Raw genomic sequence first — 14955 nt, 5'->3', positions numbered from 1 at the left:
GATTGGGAGAAGCATGTACTTAGTGCACAAGAACAGTGACTCTGGACCTTGACTGCTGGAATTGCATTCGACTTAATGCTTCTTGATCTTCAACAAGGAACTCTTCTCTTAGAGCTTCATTCCTCCCCTGTAAAATGGCAATAAAGGCAGGGTTACTACAAGGCTCTATGAGACTGCAAGTGAATGGGTTTAGTTCAAGGCCTAGTACACAGGGGCACATAATCTGTTAATTCCTTTTGCTCTTTGCTCTTGCCTGTCAGCATGACTCGACAGAATAGGAGTTAGTAAATAGACTATGTTTCAGGTTCTGATCATAGACTTCCTTCAAATTTACCATGAACAATCAGTGATATTTAAAAGGATCCAATGTTTATGAAGAGAAGAAAGGATGGCAGAGGATCAGAAATCCAAATGTCTCACTCATTCCCCTTTCCACCTTAATTTATGAAGGGAAAGAGAAAAAGCACAAAGGACAAATTACTTTGGCCCAAATTCCTGTAAAAACTATAGTAAACTGGGCTGTCCCATGGGTAAGGGTTTGGGTTTTTATTGTTTGTTTGTTTTTTTGTTTGTTTGTTTTCCCAAAGTTGCTAAAGACAGGGAAAGGCATCAGAGCAAAGGAACACCTGCAGTCCTTCTTCCCAAAGTCCATATCAGAATTCTTTGGACTGGACTACTGCAGCACAGAAAAGAAAAGCAGGAAGAACCAGCTTGTCTGCAAACAAGAAATATATTTAACAGATCATATGCCCCTCACTCAGTCTCAGTTAATCGCCTCGGTTTTCTCAGGGGGCAGGTGTTAGTCCCAGGAGCCTGTTTAGATAAGACTGTGGAGGGAGAAGAAAGAGCCCAAAGACCAAATCAAAAGCAACCACCACCACCACCCACTACTCAGAACTTTAACTTATGTGTTCCATCCATGTTTATTTTATTGAAGATCTATAATATGTTTGGAACTTGTTCCAGAGGATAAACTCCTTCCCCTTTCAGCAGAAGAGAGTTACAATCACAAAGATAGATTCAAGGCCTTGTTCTGTGTCCCTTCAAACCTGCCCTTCTTCTCTTGCCTTCTCTTCATGTTGATGGCTGCACCCTTTCCCCAGACCCATCCTGAAGACAGACTACTGAAATGGGGCAGGGAGTAGAAGGGGATGTAAGTGTCTACAGTCAGTCAATACCAGAAGAGAGAAAGAAGGCAAAGGTATTTGGTTCTTTTCCCTGGATTCACTTTCCTCAGAGCAAGAGGTCTGGAACTTCAGCCCTGAGGTGGGAGATATAGTACAGGGGTCAAGGTTGAAGTAGGCATCCCCAAATCAATCTTTGACACTGCATATGTTCCTGAACAAAAGCCTGAAAGAGTCCCTGAACACTGCCAGGTATGACCTAAATTCCCCCTCCCAACTCTACTCCAAATGCCATCCAGAAATCTCCATCTGTTTACCTAAGAAGGGCCTTCTCTCACAAGGTCTGTTGAGGTTTCAATTTAAGGATCAAAGACTTAATGTGTCCCCCTCTGTTCAAAATTATCACAAAACTCCATTCCATTCACAACAAAAAATGATCATTTTAAATGAGTACTCAGAGGGAAAGTGTCATGCCTAAGAGTGAAAAGAGGTAAATAGTTTGTACACATCTGCTTTGCAAAAAGTTTTTGCACATCTATCTTAAATTACAAGCAGGAGGATTTTGGCATCAGATTAGTCCTGAGCAATAATAGTCCATTCAAATGTTTTGAGCCAAGTGCTAGGCACAGTTAACAGATACCCCAATAGGGCGTGACAGAAATGATCCAAGAGTTGGAACACATGCTCAGCTTGTGCAAGGCTCTGAGTTTGAGCCCAACGGAGCATGACTTCCTCAGCTCTAATAGGTGTGTGGTTCCTACAACAATTAGGAAAAAGAATATTGTTTTGGGGTCACTCTTGGTGTTTATTCCTGGCTCTATGCTCAGGGATCACTGGTGGTGTTCAGGGATCACCTAGTGGTGCTTGAAAAACTATATTTGATGCCAGAAATAGAACTTGGGTCAGCCACATGCAAGGCTGTATCTCCAGTCCCCATCAATTTATTTTCAAAGATGCCTCACCAGACCCTTCCTTGCCAGACCAATCCAGACATCAGTTATGCCAACACCCCAAACTGGAGATTCAGTAGAGAGTAGAGCCAGTCTAATTTATAGCAGAGCTTGATGTTTGGGTTTTGTTTTGTTTTGTTTTGTTTTGTTTGATGAGTGAACTGCTCCCTTAAATTCTCACTCACTTGTCCCTGATGATTTTTAAAAATAAAGTCGGCTCCTATTTCTATGCTTATATATTTTTTACTTTGGGGTTTTGAAATGAAACAGATTTTTATCAACCATGTCTCTGTATTGAAGCACAAGTTTCAAAAAGAAAGAAAAAACCCCCACTTCAGGATGTGTTTGCTTACTTTCTTTATCAGTGACAGACTAGTTCCCTTTGGAGCCTTCATCTTCCAGATGAAAATTATTTAAAAAAATAAAAAGGCAAAGGCAAAGTCCCTTCTCAGGTCACATAGCTGGTTCGTGGCAGGGATCAGAGCCAACAAAAGGGCTGGACCTCAAATCAGGGCTTTTGTTTTTGTTTTCTTTTGTTCTTAAATACAATACAGCTTTCCTGCTGTGAGTGAACCCACAGCTTAAGCTATTTTGTAAACTCGTTATTAGCGTGTTAAAGCAGAAACCTGGATTTCTTGGATTGACTGAAAAAAAATATTAACAGTTTTCCAACATTTTAGATCTTGTGGATTTTAAAGGCCATCACTTCAAAACAAGTGAAAGTTAAAAACCTGCTATTGACTTTGGTCATTAGTAAATAAAAAGAAAGCAACAGGTCTAAGTGTTTGCTGGGGTGGGGGTGTCACAGACCTACTTCTGTGATGATGTATTAATTGGGATACACTGTTAGGGGAAAGTGTCCTACAGTCATTTCTTCCATTCTGCATTAGGATATATTGCTTAACACAGTTGCTTTGTTCTGTGTATCAGATAAAACTTTTGTGCCAAAAGGGTTCTACTTTGAAAGGTTACTTAATTTTCTCTTCGGAATTCCAGAAAATGCAGAAATTCAACTTTGGAAGGAAAACTGAAGAAATCCCCAGCTTCCTGGTTAAAAGACTGAAATGGGTATGCTGTACAATGGGTTTGATATTTTTGATTTTCTGCTGTATTGCCAATGAGGACTGACTGAGACAGCTCTTGAGTCAGAAAACAGAAAATAGAAGTTCTAAGCACCCTGCATGACTTATGTGAGCATGAATACATGTTGCCTATAACTGGTGACTGCTCATGTTTGCTAAAGTAATTTAGAATTGGGGGGAGGAGAAAGAAAGAGAAAGAGAGAGAAAGCAAGAGAAAGAGAGTGAGACAGAGAGAGAGGGAGAGAAAGAGAGAGAGAATACAGTAGAACAGTGGATTGGGGCTTGCCTTGCATGAGGCCAACCTGGGTTCAATATCAGCGTCCAATATGGTCCCTCCAGCATCGCTAGGAGTAATTTCTGAGTGCAGAGTCAGGAGATACACTCCATGCCCAGCATCTCTGGGTGCTGCAAAAAAGAAAACAAAAAGAATTAGAATGAGAATGAACTTCATGGTCCTAGGTCTATGCTTTTCAGGCTCATCAACATCAATGAATGAAAAACAACATAAAAGTCTCACCCATGGGGCCGGGCGGTGGCGCTAAAGGTAAGGTGCCTGCCTTGCCTGCGCTAGCCTTGGACGGACCGAGGTTCGATCCCCCGGTGTCCCATATGGTCCCCCAAGCCAGGAGCAACTTCTGAGCACATAGCCAGGAGTAACCCCTGAGCGTTACCGGGTGTGGCCCAAAAACCAAACCAAAAAAAAAAAAAAAAGTCTCACCCTGCTCAGTCAATCCTCGATGACTTTAGTAATACCATTGTGAGATACAACAATGATCACAAATTGACTTTTATTGATCTATTTTCTGATAATTCCATTCTGCATTTTGTTGTAACAAGCAATACGAAGTACATTTCTTTGTGCCTGCTAAAGAAAAATGGGGGACATTGGACATTGGTGGAGGAAAGGTCACTCTAGTGGTGGGATTTTTGTGAGTACACTGAATGCACAAGACAAGTGAATTAGAAACAACATTGTAAATCACAGTGTTTAAATTTAAAAAAAGCTCAGAGAAGTTCAATAAGTTTCATTTAGAAGTGATTAACTCAGTACAATAGCCAAGACATGGAATCAAATCAACCTAGACGTCCAACAACAGATGAGTGGGTCATGAATATATGATACATATACACAATGGAATACTACATAGCAGTAAGAAAAGATACAATCATGCAATTTGCAGCAATATAGAAGCGATTATCAATGAGAAGTTATTATATATTTAAAGTTTGGAACTCAGAAACCATTAACAATACTAAACACATATCCTTGGATTTCCTGTCAATGATTTAATAAATTTTACATTTTGACATATGTGCACTTCAAACAGTAATGTGAAATATAAAGATTTAAAATTGAAAGAAGTGACAGTACAGTGAATAAGGAGGGTGTTTGCTATGCACACAGCTGAACCGAGTTCCTGAGCACAGAGCCAGGAGAAACCCCTGGGCACCTCTGGAGCCAAAATCTAAAAAGGAAAAAAAAAAAAGAAGACATTTAATGGCTCAAAAACAGGTGATATATTCCACAAATCAGAAACAGAAGAGTAACATAGAGCAGTGGAGGGAGGGGGCCATGTTTCCGGTCAGCAACAAGCAGAAGCAGTTGTATCTGTTATGTCTGAAATTTAATAGCAACTAAAAGTGCTTCGGATGAGATGGGGAAAGAATGATTTGGTGTTTGAAACCAGGGTCTAGAATATCAAAGGATTAAATATCAAAACAAAACTGCATACCTACTTCAAGGAGACAAGGCTGAACAGGAAGAAGTAGGCATGGCAGGCAGGAGAAATCAGGGCAATGAGCTTCAGGAAACAGGACAAAGTTATTTTATGCCTAAGAATGGTTTGGTAGAGGAGACATAGATTTAAAGGTGTGTTTGCTTGCAATTAGAACCAGGTAGCAGAACCTGAAACCATAAGGTAGATAGAACAACACATAAGTAAAATACTCCATGACATCGAGACTAAAGGCATCTTTAAGGAGAAAACAGCATTCTCCAAACAAGTGGAAGCAGAAATAAATCAGATGGGACCATATTAAGCTGAGAAGCTTCTGCATCTTAAAGGAAATAGTGCCCAGAATACAAGAGCCACCCACTGAGTGGGAGAAACTATTCACCCAATCCCCATAACCAGGGGTCCTCAAACTTTTTAAACAGGGGGCCAGTTCACTGTCCCTCAGACCATTGGAGGATCTGACTATAGTAAAAACAAAACTTATGAACGAATTCTTATGCACACTGCATATATCTTATTTTGCAATGAAGAAACAAAACAGATACCCGCGGGCCATAGTTTGAGGACCACTGCAACGCTGATGAATCTGATTCTATTTTCTCCTTTTTTCTGGCTTCTGGTTAAGGCTGTCCTTTACCACAAGGTGTCTATTGGGTTTCCAAATCAGGAGAGTATGGTGCTAGCCCACTTCAAACTTCTGAGTGACTGGAGTAAACATTACATTGTTGACAGGTGAAATGCTGCTACTTTTCAGCTTGTCTTCATTACAAGTCAGATACTCACTTTCTCGGAATGTCTATTTGAGACTCATCACGTTCATGGGAAAGTAGATATTCACAGGCACGCTGTTGGTGCTCAGGACTTTGACTTGCACTTGGGTGGCAGAGGGAAAGACTGGGAGCATGTCGTCAATTTCCACCTAGTCAATGGTGGCCACCATGAAAGCCATGGCAGCCAGGAACATCCCTACCATCATCTTCTTCAGGAAGGTGAATTTGATGCCACACTTTGCAATCAGGGGGTACATCACTTCATCCATGATGACAATCTATGTCATCTATGATGACAATCAGGATGGCATTCATGGTCTGCATCTGGTCCACCTCGATTTCAATTTTTCCCATTGTGCCACTCATAGATGTTGCTTGCAGAATTCACCTGAAGCCCTGCTGGTTGAAAAGGACCCAGAATATATGCTGGGAGATATACAGGAATATCACTCTGGTGACTGTCTTGATCTAGCAGATGAGCTGCTTGGGTTTCTCTGAGGCCTAGTCCAGCCAGTGTTCTCTCTTGAAAAACTGCTTACTCCAACACTGAAACCTATTTTTGACGGCAAAACCGATGATGCACTTGGTGACCTTGCCTAAGATGTTGCTGGGGCTGGGTCTTTGCATGCATTCCACTGCCAATGACAAACACAATCAGAGACACAGTCTTGAGGGTGACAGGAATTCTTGAAAGCCAGCAGGCAGTAAGCCTTCTGGCTGTGAACCCCACACATTTGCACTCTGAACATGGGGTGATGATCATGGAGAGCAGACTTCCAACATTGAGGGCCAAATGAAAGATGGAGAAGAACCAGTTTTTCTTTCTCCTGACCCCTCTTCAAACTGATCCCTACCAAAGGCTGATACACATGGCTTGATAGCTCCAGTCCCCAGAGTGATCAGGATTATGCTAATCATGGAGAGAGCCACATGTATGTAGCTGGATTGGCTGCTCGAGGTCCAGTGGGTGAGGTCACGGAGCTGATGGCTGTTACCACCTGTTTGGTGGTATAGACAATGGGGAGTGACACAATCCTCCTCAACTTCCACAGCCAGGAGTCAGTGATGAGCACCCCAAGGATGGGGGTCACATAGTACAGGTTCATGAAGGTGTGGTAGATGGTTTTGAATAAATCATCATCCCAGCGCATAAAGTTCTGGAAGTACAAAACGAGCAGCGCTTGCAAGCCGTAGTAGGAAAATCTCTCGCTGAGCTCATTGATGACAATGAAGTAGGTAACCGAAGCAACTCTGTGACTTGGATGTCCCCTTGTTGCTTGGCTCCTTAAGTTCCCGAAGCCACCTGAAGACTGTTGATGTCACACCTCTGACTCAGTTTCCAGGCCCTGCGATTGCTGGCTTTTTATGAAGGTATAATAAAGAACATTTAGATTTCAAGCAATAGATTGGTCACTTTAAGGACCAATTTATATATAGTGTATATAGTGTATTTAATTACAAAATGAGTATTTCCGTATTTTATTATTCTATTATAGTCATACTCCTTTAAAATTTCTCTATAAACTTCTATACAACCATAAATATATATACTATTATATTGTGATGTATAAGAAAGTGTTTGCCAAGGTGCATTAAAAGGTAGTCTATATTGTCCTTTCCTATATGCTCTATCATAAGCGTAATACTTATGCATCCATCTTTCTTAATACTTTGATAAACTTAGAGAGTTCTATTGTTTGTTTGTTTTTTATTTTGGGCCACACCCAATGATGCTCAGGGGTTACTCCTGGCTATGCACTCAGAAATTGCTCCTGGCTTGGGGGACCATATGAGACGTAGGGGGGGTATCGAACCATGGTCTGTCCAGGGTCAGCTGAATGCAAGGCAAAAGCACTATCGCTGTGCCATCGCTCCAGACCCAGTTCTATTGTTTTTATTGAATTATCAGATCACATTATTGCAGAATTACAGTGTTCTAGATTAGCACCTCTATATGTAGATAGGATTCATAGCCCCCACTGCCAAAGTCTTAGTACTATTCCACCCTTATAAAGTCCCATCTACCAAAACTCCCACTAGACACCATTTTCCTCCAATATCCATCATAATTTTCATCAAATCTGTGTTAGGTTTCTTTTTCCCGAGTTAATTTGTTTTATCTACTTATATTGTGCATGTAAGTAAAATAGACTATTCATTTTGTATTTTTAATGACAGATTAGAATTCCATGAAGTATAAATATAGACACACACACACACACACACATATATATATATATACATATATATATATACCTATATACCTGTTTCTTATATTTTGATGAATGTTTAGGTTAATTACATATTTTGACTATTAAAAATAGTGCTGCTATCAACATGTACAAATATCTTTGTGAATTACTACTATTCAGGAAAATGCCTAGGAGTGGTATTATTCAATCATATATTTCCATTTTTAGTTTTTAAAAGGACTGTAAAATTTTCCACAGCAACTGTGCCAACTTACATTCTCACCAACAGTGTACTTGAAATACAAATCAAACTACAATTAGACAGTTTAACATACACAAAAATTTTTTTTGTTAAAATAAATCTTAACGATGAGGGCAGAGCAATAGTATAGAGGGTAGGGTGCTTGCCTTGCATGTGGCATATGCATGTTTGATCCCAAGCACCTCATATGGTGCCCTGAACCCAGGCATGATCCTTAAGCAGAGCCAGGAGTAAGCCCTGTACACTGCTGGGTGTAGTCCAAAACCAAAAATAAGTTACTTACTAAAATGATAAAATATGGGCAATATTATTGTTGGTAAAGTCTTGGCAAAATAGCACTTTCCCATATTGTTTTATGGGAGAGTAAATTAGTAAAGTGTATTTGGAAACACTATAAATAACAAAGCTGAACATACATATAGCCTATGTATTAGCAATTCTACTTAAAGTGGAATTGTGTACAGATTTAGAAATGTTTTCCAAAATATACATGACTTCAATATACAGTATTCAAAACTTGAAATGATTCCAGTGTCCATAAAGAGAAAAAATAGACTCATATGGTATTTTAATTTTTATTTATTTTTAATTTTTTTAGTTTTTGGGCCACAACTGGTGACGCTCAAGGGTTACTACTGGCTATTTGCTCAGAAATCGCTCCTGGCTTGGGTGACCATATAGGATGCCAGAAATTGAACCCAGGTCTGTCCTGGGTCAGCCATGAGCAAGGCAAATGTCCTACTGCTGTACTATCACTCCAGACCCTAGTATGGTATTTTTATATATTCAAGAAGAGTAAGTACAACTCATAAAACAACAGGGATAAATCTCAAAAACATAACACTGATCAAAAGATATCATACATTGGAAAATATTTACTATATATGATAACATAATTTGGATTCAGAATATATTAAAAGGCTATAGATATCTCAATTAGTAGATGACAAAATAACAGGGCTTTTATCCAAGAAGACATTAAGAATGGTGATGATCTGCTGTAAAGGATAATCTGAGAGGTTAACAGTGATGACATGATTTCATGATTGCCCTAGTTCATCATTTCTCTTAATAACAGAGCAACTAAAACTATAAAACCGAACACTCAGAGAATATATCAACAACAAATGTTGAAAGACGGCAAAAAAAAAAAAAAATTAAGAAATAAAAACCAGTTGCAAGAACCAAATCATTCAATGATCATCATCGTAGAAAGAGAAGGGGTGAAAAATGAAAGTACTGCTTTTTATGAGCTCAAGAAGAGGAGAGACCCAAGTCTGCCATAGGACCTCACTGAAAGGACAGAGGGCCTAGAGACAGCCACCAAGTTGATGTCATACCAGAATTAACTTCTGTTCTGATGTGACCTGAGAAGGGATCTATGTTCTGAGCAGGGGACACACTAGCTGGTACTCCCTTCAATGACAGCTCCCTTTGAGGGTAATGGAAGGGAAAACAAACACACAATATACCTGTGGTTCCTATTATTGGAATTCAAACAAAGGAGAAGTTCCAGCAAGGTCTGAATTGTGCTTTTATTTTTTTTAATTTATTTTAAAAAAATGTATCACATAATTGACATAACTGATCATAATACATTTGTTTCAGGATGAAAGAAAGTGAAGTTATTAAGAAATAGAAAGAAAATAGATAATTAAAAAATGGAAAGAGAAGGGAAGAGTTCATTAGCAGTTGTTTGTGAGAATTGTATCACCAATAAAGTCGTTAATACAAATAGCTGAAGATTTAGTACGTCCCCCTTTTTTTCTTTAGAGATGGGAAATACCCTAAATAAAAAAAGAAAAAGAAAAAAAAAGATGTGTATGAGTGTGTGTGTGGGGGACAGTTATCATTTGCGTAGGCACAGCAAAATATGTTAGAAACTGGAAAGACCTTTGGCCTAAAAAACAGGGAGATCTTACCCCCAAAGTATTTTGGCATAAGACCAACTCAAGGCTCCAGGCATACTCGGTTGTCCAACCCCCAGGTCATTCTCAGTGGCCAGCTCTTCAGCCTCACAGTTATTGCTGCCAGGTTTCTGTAGATATAGATCCTGGTTTCTATGCAGGTCCTATGTCAAAGTCCGGGTAGTGTGAATTGTACTTTTCTTTGAAATGTTATAAATACAGTTCCTGGGGATGGTTTATTATATAGCAATTAATCTCACCCTCCTGGTTAACTCAGAAAATCTACACCAGCAGTCTACCCCAGTAGGCTGAGCCTGAGGTGACAGAAGGAACTGATTTGTAGGGAATGGGTCATCTACGTCTCTCTGACCACTTTGGTGGTCCTTTTCCTGCTGAGCATGCAATATCTTGACCTCAGCCAGAGCAGCAATGGCTACAGTGAAGGGTTCAGTTGGCAGTCTTTGAAAGCGATATTTTTTTATTTTGCAGTGGTAAGCAGGATTAAGTAGTTTACAATTAATCTGTATTACTCAATTTGTACACCAATGAACCAGGTCCAAATGAACTAGGTCCAAATACCACTGATAAAACTATAACTAATTTGAATAGAGCTTAAAGAAAAAATGTACTTTCAAGTACGGAAAACTGACAGTATGGGGGTAGCACAGGATGTAAGGGTTTTATTGGATTGGATTTATTACTCTCAGCAGTGTATATATTTAGTTTTGATTGGTATTGATTTGATCTATTTGAATTTTTAGATCCATATTAATTACTAAAGGTATAACTATGGGCCCATTTGATATTTCTGGCTTGAAGTTTACTTTATCCACCTAAAAAGAAAAAAAACACACATTTTAGTTTTGTTTCATAGAATGAACTACTGCTCACCTGTGAGCAAAGATGGGATGATCTTGCGGTTTGTGACAGAAAAAGACTAATAGCAAATACTTCCGTTCATATATAGAGTGTAAAGAAACAAGGCAAGAGGTTATTAAATAATTCCCAGTGTAAACAACCCTGAGATATGGTCATTAGAACTTGGATATCATGGAGGATCTTGGAACTCTGGTGATAGGTGTAGAGCAAAACAATATGACACTATTATAACATATGTATGTATGTATGTATATACACACACACACATAGACAACTTTAGACAGCTTCCAGACCTCTGATCTCACTTTATACTTTCCAAAACCTTTACAAGTTTTGCCCCATTGCTGGAATCCCCAGATTTCAAGGCCATCAGGATCACCTGAGCTCACGTGCAGGACCAGGAATGAAGCTCCTGGTCATACTTGTACAGGTGTTTTCAATGACTGAGAGGCCCCTCTCTCTTTGGAGGTCCCAAACAGCAAGACATCTGGTCCTGATACCTCAGTGCATGTGGCAGTAACAGGGCTTCAATTCAAAAACTTTTTCTAAGAAACACCAAGATGTTGCAGGCACTGAACTGGATGGACTCTGTGATGAAATTACTTAGTCAAGACACTATGGCCCCAACCCACTGGTCAAGGAGTCAATATTCAACAGATAAACTTGTATCATTTCCCCAAAATGCATTTTCTTTTTTCAACCTTTATTTCTTCCTCTGAAAATAGGTTTTATGTTAGCAACTTGATGGTTTATAATGAAATGACTAAGTTATTTCTAATTCTATATTATAAATCTTGAATTTATAATAAAATAATTAAGTTATTTAATTATAATAAAATAATGTGGTTCCTTCATAGTCTTTGGCAGAATGGGACTTTTACTTTGTAGCAATTATCATTTCACACATGATTTATTTTATACACAATTTCTTTTCATCAAGTTCCTCATTAAGGTTTGAGAATTATAACATAGTTTGTTGCATGATGGCTGATATTTTTTACTAAAGACTAGACTTCATAAACAAATGTGTATGTAAATAGTAATAAATATATGGACCTCTATCAATTAAGAGTTTATATATTAAATAGCTTTTAGTATCTAAAAGCTTCTAGAGCCACTTTGAAGCTCGTAAGATCCAGGAATTGGAAGAAAGTCTTCTAGTCATGACTACATTTTTTCAAGAGCTGGGATAATAGTATCCAGACTTGAAAATCAACTATTTAAGGTTTGTGGCTAGTTCAGTACTTTTCTTGTAAGTCTTAGGTTGGTGAGGCAGCATGTTGGATCCCCACCCACATACCCAAGTGTGAGCCAAGTGGCTCTTTGGGACTCCTGGGTCTCAAAATCAAATGAGTAAATGCATTGCGTGTGTGAGCATCATAATCCAATGAGCAAGCTCGGGAAATCACAGCAGCCAAAATGACCAGATGCATCCCATGGTCTAAATCATTTGCTTTCCATGCAGCTGACCTGGGTTCGATTCCCAGCACACCAGGTCCCCAGAGTCCTGCCAAGAGTAGATTCCCATGACATAGATCCAACAGTAAGTCCTGAACACTGCCAGGCATAGCCCAAAACAAAGAAACAAACAAACAAAGGCATCAGGTCACAACTGTGTGACTTCCAGTCAACACAGAAACAACAAAAATAACAACAAAAGGAAGAGATTAGAAAAAAAAAAAGACAGTCAACTGTTAATCTCCTATTTCTAGTCAGGTACTTGAGTAGAGAAACCCAACAGCAGCACCTGTTGAAAAAGCATCTGGGAGAAAGTCAATCTGTTCATTTCCTCAAAAATGTCAAAGACTTGCACATAGACTGAAAAGAAAGGAGAAACCCAGCTCTTCCTCCTCTAGAGTTCCCTGTTCTGTTTGTCTCTCAGCCAGAACAATTTGGAGGATTTCATCAACCTTCTACTCAAGGATTCCAATCTCTTTCCTCCAATTCTTTCTAGTCATCTAGAATAATCTAATATAAAACTATAGCAAGGAAAAAAATAGAAAACCCCACCCCAATCCTCACTCCTCCCACAAAAGTAGCACTAGAGTGAATTAAGATTATAAAACTACAACTTCCCTAAATCACTAAGTTAAAAAGTCAGGCTCTGAATTTTTATGATGCAAAGAGAGAAAGTTGCAAGGAAAAACACTGCAAAAGGAGGGAAAAAAGCACTTTATCTTACCCGAACTATATTTACCTTGTCTAAATTAAAAAAGAAAAGAAAAAGAAAAATATTTATAAAAAAGGATTGAAAGGTTCCTCAAAAGAGGAGCAACAATGGTTGTGTTTATCTGCAACGAAGAAATGCTTCTTCTCAGGCCAGGAACTGGCTCAAGTGGCTGAGCAAGTGCCTTGCATGTGCAAGGCCTTAGGTTTGGTCCTGAGCACCATTGTCCCCACCACCCTCCCCATTACCCTCGAGTGTAACCCCAAGAATGCCCCCAGGCCCTCAAGTACTGCTACATTATCATTCAACTTTGAAGGAACTATAGAGCTAAATTCTTTTTTTTTTCAGGCCACACCCGTTTGATGCTCAGGGGTTACCTCTGGCTAAGCTCAGAAATTGCCCCTGGCTTGGGGGGACCATATGGGACGCAGGGGGATCGAACCAAGGTCCTTCCTTGGCTAGCGCTTGCAAGGCAGACACCTTACCTCTAGAGCCACCTCGCCAGCCCCACAGCTAAATTCTTAGGACAATATTTTTTAATACTGTCACCACAGAAAAACACCAAATCAGACACCAGTGTATATCTGAACCCACCTAATGTTAAGAAACAAAAGAAGTAACAGAATGATCAACTAGCAACAAGAACTTTCTAAACCTCCTGACAATGACTTAATGACATTATTGTGATACAATAATTTTCACAAATTTTCTTGTTGCTGCACATTTTTTTTCTTCTCAATAATTTTACTCCCATTTCCCTGGAATCAAATATCAACTATATCAACTGTGACACATAGTCTTTAAGTAATTTATATTTAAAAAAAAAAAGTGAAATTTTGACCTCTTATCACTTAGCTCTCCACCCCTCCTTACCACTGTACTCAGTAGACAATGACTTATCCTCATCAAAATCTGTATGATGTAGTTACTAGTTAAAGAAAAATTGGTATATGGAAAAGAAGCTAAACAACATGAAAATTGAAAAGATAAAAGTGGAAGATGGTGAAAACGATGCTATTAAAAATAGGTGGTGGTGATCCTGCAAGAAGCCCTGATGATGATCCCAGATGGCCAATGTAAGGTGGAAGCTGCATATTTGTATCTTCTGCAGATACAAGAGTGAAAAATTCCTAAGAAGCTCATCAAAACTCAAAGAAGCACAATCAGTACTAAATTCAGTGAAATCAGAAGCATGAAGGATGCATTTAATACTAAATTCCATTCCATAAACCAGTATTTTGACTACTATGTGTTCAAATAGTATGTTACTCTTTATGCAGTTTCTTTTTTCCCCTCTAAGTTAATGTGTCCAATAAATGAATCATCTAAGAAAAGTGAAAACTTCTATTGGAAGAAAAGTATCCTTTACTGCCTGATTTAGAGTTCACTGAAATTCCAACCTTTAATTACTAATACCAATAAAGAGAACACACACAAAAAAAACGGTAAAGACAAAAGCTCCTTTTATTATCATACCAAATACTTTCATGGCATTCAACATAAACTATTTCTTGAAAATGGCTTGATTAACATTTTTTTTATTTGGTTTTTGGGCCACACCCGGTGACTTTCAGGGGCCACTCTTGGCTATGTACTCAGAAATTGCTCCTGGCTTGCCGGACCATATGGGACACCGGGGGATCAAACCTCGGTCCGTCCTAGGCTAGTGCTTGCAAGGCAAATGCCTTACATCATGCGCCACCACTCCAGCACCTGAGTAATACTTTTTAAAATGAGCACGTTGTGACAAAATCTTGAATAAAAAGAAAGAGAATCAAAGAAATACTTCATATAGAGCCAAGAATAAAAATAAAAGCAAAGTGATAGGATAAAAAACAAATGCTAAGTAAGCAATTTAAGAAACTTTGATTCTACTCATGCTATGC

General features: G+C 38.9%; 1 pseudogene; it reads right to left on the bottom strand.

The window, feature by feature from the left end:
* Positions 1-1006: 1006 nt before the first annotated feature.
* On the bottom strand, positions 1007-12688 carry LOC125995023 (solute carrier family 15 member 1-like; annotated as a pseudogene).
* Between the last annotated feature and the right edge of the window lie 2267 nt (positions 12689-14955).

The sequence above is a fragment of the Suncus etruscus genome, chromosome 17 (genome assembly GCF_024139225.1).
Source record: "Suncus etruscus isolate mSunEtr1 chromosome 17, mSunEtr1.pri.cur, whole genome shotgun sequence".
In the NCBI taxonomy this organism is placed as follows: domain Eukaryota; kingdom Metazoa; phylum Chordata; class Mammalia; order Eulipotyphla; family Soricidae; genus Suncus; species Suncus etruscus.
This window is presented reverse-complemented; position numbering and strand designations above follow the sequence as displayed.